A 6,736-nucleotide genomic window follows, 5' to 3' on the forward strand; every position below is an offset into this window, starting at 1 on the left:
TGAATCGTTGTTTCTCACTGCAGAAGCTCAAAACCTCTTTTCTCCACCTTGGCCTTCCATCTCTGACCTTTCAAGTCTTCTGAAATCAAATTGCCAAATCCTGTTTTCTCCTTGCAGAACATCTCCTAATCCTCCTAATGTAATTTAGGCTGACAGGGCTGAGCTACAATTTTCAATAATATATCTCCAGATGAAAAGAAGGTTGGCCAGAGGGGCACTCCAAGCAGGTTCAAACTGAGAAAACCAGACTAGAGAAGGCTCTTCCCCATTATTGGGTGTAGATGCCACAATTGCTACCCATTTACATCCATTCTGGTCCCTGGCCTCCAATACCAGGTGCTCTGACTCCTGACCATATGGAGGCAGGTCATTCTTATTAATAATAATAGCTAGTGTTTATAGACTGCTTACTATGTGCTAAGCATCTTGCCAAGTGATTTTATATGACTTTATAGGTTTAAACTCAGTTGCATGTCTATATGTTTTCTGCATTTGGTAAGATTTGTGTGCTTACATTATTACCAGAGTAATAATTAAGAACAAAAACAGTACTTTGTTTTCATCTCTTCCTTATACTCTCATTAATAAACTTTTATTAAACAGTTACTACATGCTAGAAATTGCACTAAGCGTTAATCTCAGTTTTGTAGAGAGTAACAATCTCTTGGGACAGAAACAAATAATATAAAAATATTAAGAAATGTGTAGAAACTATTTACACTCAAGGAATGGGAGCTTTTTTAATCTAAGTAAATTATTTTTCCACCTTCTCTAGAGTTCTTCATTATTATAATTCTGCAACAGGGTAGTCTGGAGGAGAACTTCTTCTATCTTGAGTCTCCTTGCTATTGTGCCAACTAAAAAATTCCAAATAATAACCCAGGTATTTAGTCACTCCTACATTCAGACCAGTATTTGATACCTGCTTTTAGGCTCTTTCTTTGTTCAGGTCAGCTATCATCCACAGATAAACTATGTTTTTGAAGAATGTTTATAAAAGTGTATAAACTATCACATAGATAGGAAAAAATAAACATAAAATTGTATATATTGTATGATCTTATTTTGGAGGAAAAAGAAAAAATCTGCTAGATAAGCACAAATTGACAAAGAAAAATACTAGGAGGAAATGTGATGTTAGAATAATTAGATTTTCTTTCCCTCTATATGCCATTCTATATTTTGCAATTTTATAAATGTAACCATTTAAGAATTTTATAGTCAAAAATTAAACATGATTTTATTCACATTATAATTGAAAGAATGATTATAAAAAGTCTGCTTTGAATAATATTCCTCTAATAGTTGTTTTATTGAGTTTAAGAAAACATGTGAGTTTAAGCAATACAGTTTCATTATTTTCAAGTAATTTCTATTGAGAATTCAATATAAAACAAAGAAAAACAGGTTTTGTTTAAATGGATGTATTTAGGCTTCCAGACCAACACTCAGTGAGAATTCATCTACGTCTGAGGTGGGCCTGGCCCTGCTCCTTTAACTGAAGTGCCTCTGTCTCAACCTCTCCTTCCAGACCAACACCCAGTGAGGTAGGGCAGTCTCTGTCTTTTTCTCTTTCTCTCAAACTTTTCCTATTTTACATATATTTTTTAAATCTGTAAGTACTGTCTCTTGTCTCTGACTTCTCCTTTATCTTGCTAATTTCAAAATCCATCTACATCTGAAGTGGGCCTGGTCCACATGATTTTCATTTTTTGTCTTTAAAAAAAGTTCCCTTTTATTGGTTATTTTTGTCTGTGTGTGTGTGTGTGTGTGTGTGTCTTTTTCCCTTTGTTTCCTTTTCTTTTACCTGACTTTCTCACTTCACTTCTCAGCCTCCACATACTAGTGTCTAGATGGGTCTAGGTGCACAGTAGTGAAACATCTGAATACTTTTAGAGTCATAAAAACCCCCCACTGAACTGCTACAGAAAGTGAGAAACTTATCTTCATAAATCTAAACTCAAATCTCTTTCTATGGATACCACATTGCAAAACACAGTAGTAGAGGAGAAACTGGCATTGAAGTATCTCACAGTAAAGTGAAACGTATGTGCTTAAAGCTGCAGAAAAAAGTTTCATCGACAAAAGTGCAGTTTACTTGGTGAGCATCAGGCAAATGGAACTGCAGATATACTGTGAGTCATCTCCTCCCATACACCTCTAATGCTCAGAATTAACTCCAAGAGAGCAGGAAGAACTGTATAATCCATCAGATGGCCAGAAGCCACCACAAAGGCAGAAGAAAGATGAGAAACCAAGAAAAATCTCTCTCCCCCAAGGGAAAAGAATAGCTCCTCATCCTCCACACACAATACAATGGAACTCATGCAAATGTCATATAAAGAATTTAGAATATTCATAGTGACAAAGCTAACAGAGAGACAATGAACTCCAGAAGATGCAAGAAAAAAGAGATATTGAATTCAAGAACAGGAGGAAGTTTTTGCATGATCTGAAAGAAGAAATATACACCATAAAAAAGAATCAAATGAAACTGTTAGAGATGAAGGCTGTAATACAGGATCTCAAAACCATCATGAAAAGTATTCTCTATGATAGAGAACAAAAAATTGGAGGACATAAAAGCAGTAAAGGTACTTAATGAGAATAGGACAGTGTGGAATGGGGGAAGTGAAGAGAAGAGGATAGAGAAAGATAGCAAGAGAACAATAGAGAGGCAGGACGTTAGTGAGTAACAGATATGGCTTTGGCATTCCCTTTTGAAAAAGCAATGTAATACACTGTAAAGTTATATGTAATCCAATGTAATATAAAGAAGATTATGATGAAAATAAAAAAAATTTTAAAAAGTATTCAAAACAAATTAGACCATGCAGAAGATCAAATCTTAGACAGAGAAGACAGAATCCTGGCCTAAAGAAATTAACCAAGAAAAACTGAGAAAATGACAAAACAATGAGAATAATACATGAGTAATACCATTAGATGCCCAAACATCTGGATAATCAGTATTCCAGAAGGTGAAGAACCTAATAAGGGCGCTGATAATCTATTTCACAAAATCCTGGAAGAAAACTTTCCAAACCTAGAGAGGCATTCAAATATCTAGACCAAGGCAATACAAAGGACTCCACATAGAATCAACCCAAGATCTTCTCCAAGGCACATCATAGCCAGATTGACCAAAACCGCAGGTAGGGACGAGATACTAAAATTGGCAAGAGAGAAATAAGTTATTTTCAAAGGATATCCCATCAAGCTAACATTGGACCTCTTGTCAGAAACAATGTGAACAAGGAAAGAATGGAAAAATAAATTCAAAATGTTAAGTGAAAAACAATTACAAAAATACTATATCCACCAAGATAATTCTTCATACGGAAACAAAAGCCCAAAACATTCTCAGATAAACTAAACCTGAAAGAATTTACCAACATCAGATCAGCTCTTCAAAAAGTTCTAGAGGGAGTGCTATACCAGGAAAACTAAAGACAGACAGAATAAGAGAACAAAAAATGACCAAGAAAATGGCCAACTTAATGGTAGAGACAAGTCCAGAAATACCAATAATAATGTTGAATGTTAACATCTTGGATTTAAACAGAGAGATCAGATCACAGTAACACTGCAAATTCAACAAAAGGGAGATTAATTACATGAGACTGAACTGGTAAAATAGAATTCTACGACTTGTGACTAAAACATTACTGGTTTTCTTCTATGCTTTCCCTTCCTGATATAAGGATTTTTGTTTTCTTTTGTTCAGCAATTTGTCATAATTGAAACATAAACTTTTCTCCCTTCCTGACCAATCTGCAATTGTAAAATATTGGTGAGCATTCTTATTTTGTGGCAGAATGATTATCTGCATAAGGTCAATATTACAATAGTATGTGTTGTCTTGCATCAGAAATTGAATTCTTATGGGGCTTTATGCAAATAACAGACCAAATTGAGACTAAACTTTTCTTTTGCAGATAAATTAGTTTATACCTCTCTTTAGTAAAAGGGGAAATGGACAGAGAAAAAAATGTTTCAGAAGAAAATTACAGTGTACTTATCATTGGATTTTAGTTTTGTCCTTTTATTTATTTATTTATTTATTTTTGCCAGTTCCCAAAAGACTTTATTGGTACATACATTTTGGAAAAGAATGATTGATCCTATTGTCAAGTCAGTGGAATAAAGCACTTTTCCAGGGACCCATCAAGCAGAGCCGTAGGGTCTGTTGTTTTGTCCAATCATTCATAGACCTAGTCATGAGCAAGGACTTGTAGTCAACCAATTCCTTAGCTTAACCCACAGGTTGATTTCTTTTTCAGCACTTTTTACTGAATCACTGCCATGAATGATGTTTCTGCCCTCTTGAATGCAAATGTACCCACAAATGGTGCTGCCTTCAAATCTGCTGGATTGGTCTCACAGCACCGCTCAGCTTGTCTTCACTACATTCAGGCCCTCTCAGACCATGACCACCACTGACCCAGAGTTCATGTACTTGACCAACCCTGGGAAGAATGGGTGGTCCTTTAGGTAAATATAGTGTTGCTTCAGGTGTTCCTCCAAGGCCCACAGGAACTTCATGGTCCTGAGGCAGAATCCCTTCTCCTCAAAGCACTTGATGATCTCACCCACCAGGCTGTGCTGCATAGCTGTCCCACTTGATGACCATGAAGGTGTGCTTGAGGTTGGCCATGGTTCTGGAAGCTGGTGGGACAGGGTGACTGCTGCACTGCAGGAACTGACCTTTGTCCATATTTTTAGTTTAATTACAATCTTTTGTGTAGGGACCAGTAGTTGGCATAATGGCTATATCACTGGACTCCCATGTAGTCGACCATGGTTCGAGTCCTGGACCTGATGGCTTAAACTCATGCCGGGTACATGTGTGTGCATGTCCAAGATCCTGAGAGGAGAATGGAGAAGGGATTGCAGCGTGGCCATCCTCCCTAGGGGGTGATTTCTCACTTTCTGTCTGTCTCTCTGTGTTTCTGGTGAGCACACATGCCCTAAAGCAAAAACTTCTCCAAAAAAAAAAAAAAAAAAAGACCTTTTGTGAATCAATAAAAGGTGAAGTATGGGAGGGAGGGAAAGGGAAAACAAAATAAAAAAAGTAGAAGTATGTTTAATCTACAAAAAAATGAGAAGCTACTTGCTAATGATAATGTACATAGTAATATCTTTGTCTTGACGATATGCATGGTATTAGTGCCGGAAAAAGAAATGTACACTGTGAAGAGATATGTGATTAAATGTAAATAAAGAATAAATGTAAAAATAAATAAATAAAAGAGGTACCTAAATTCAAAGAGATCCTATTCACAATTTTTTATCAGACTCAAGTCCACACAAAAATGTCCTCTCATTAAGTACTTGTGAGGAAGAAAAGGAAGATTAAGGTAACTGGCTGCTCAGAGTGGTATTTTCATAAACTCCTCTTTTGAAGACACTATCATCTGCAAGATCCTTTTCAACTTTTTTGAAAGGAAATTTAGAATCTTCCCCCACCATACATGAATTCTATGGTGAAAGACAACCAAAATGTAAAAAAGGTCCAAGGAGGGGAACCAGCAGGTGGGACAGTGGTTAAAGGCACTGGATTCCAACACGGCTGACCATGGTTCAAGTCCCGAACCTGGCGGCTTGCTTTCTCTCTCTCTCTCTCTCTCTCTCTCTCTTTCTCTCTCCCCCGTCTCTCTCATCAAAAAGAAAGAAAGAAAGAAAGAAAGAAAGAAAGAAAGAAAGAAAGAAAGAAAGAAAGAAAGATAAATCAATCATTCTTATAAAAAAAAAAAATCCAAGGCATAGGTAGGGCTTGATGGTAACATGAGGGGGACTTGGAAATGCACATTTAGCAAGGCAGATAGTCAGCACCTCCTTCTGCTTCTGTTTCTACTAAATGATTGTCGTGGGTAAAGGGAAATATTTACTTTGGGACTGAAGTAATGTATGCAGAGAATGGCATTGCAAGGACAGACCTCCAAGTTGGTAGGCACACGTAGGCACACCAGCATATTAAGCTCCACCCAGATCCAAACTTGGGCCTCTCATGTGCCTCCATTGTTGGACAGAGGCTTTCTACCATTTGTGCCACCACAACTGGGCCAGATCTTGAGTTTTTAAAACATAGTTAGTGCCTTGTTTTCTCTGTCTATTGAGACAATATTTTGATTGATTTTCTAGTTTTTTATTCTTTTTGTTGTTTTTGTGTTTTTCACTTTTGCTATAGAGTGTGTACACTTACCAGAGAGAGTCAAAGAGGGAGAGAGAGAAATTGAGAAAGTAGCCACCGATGGGGATGATGACACCACAATCCCTTCTCTTCATTCTCCTCTCAAGACTTTGGACATGCACATACTTGCACCTGGCTTTCTTTTCAAGTTGTCAACCTGGGACTCAAACCGTGAAGTCGGCCATGTGGGATCCAGTTGCCATAACCACCACACCAACAGGCTGGCCCATAGACAGATTTCCTAGTTTTAATACATTGTAATCTATTAATCTTTCCCTTTATGGTTAGTGATCTATGCAACATGTTTAACAAACCCTTGGTTATTCTAAAGTTATAAAGGTATTTGTACATGTTATCTTGCATAGGCCTTATTTTTCACCTTCCACATTTATAACTACAATCCACCTAGAATTCTTTTGTGCCTCGAAGTAGGGGAGAGGGAATATGAGGGTTAAGGATATTTTTCTGCCATGCAGGTGCTGAATTGACCCAGCACCATTTTGTTTGTTTTGTTTTTCTTTTTGTAGTCTTACTTTTATTTTT

At 36.9% G+C, this 6,736-nt stretch overlaps 1 pseudogene; it reads right to left on the reverse strand.

The window, feature by feature from the left end:
• Positions 1-4,297: 4,297 nt before the first annotated feature.
• On the reverse strand, positions 4,298-4,657 carry LOC102501141 (nucleoside diphosphate kinase B-like; annotated as a pseudogene).
• Between the last annotated feature and the right edge of the window lie 2,079 nt (positions 4,658-6,736).

The sequence above is a fragment of the Tupaia chinensis genome, unplaced genomic scaffold (genome assembly GCF_000334495.1).
Source record: "Tupaia chinensis unplaced genomic scaffold, TupChi_1.0 Scaffold000396_1, whole genome shotgun sequence".
Classification (NCBI taxonomy): domain Eukaryota; kingdom Metazoa; phylum Chordata; class Mammalia; order Scandentia; family Tupaiidae; genus Tupaia; species Tupaia belangeri.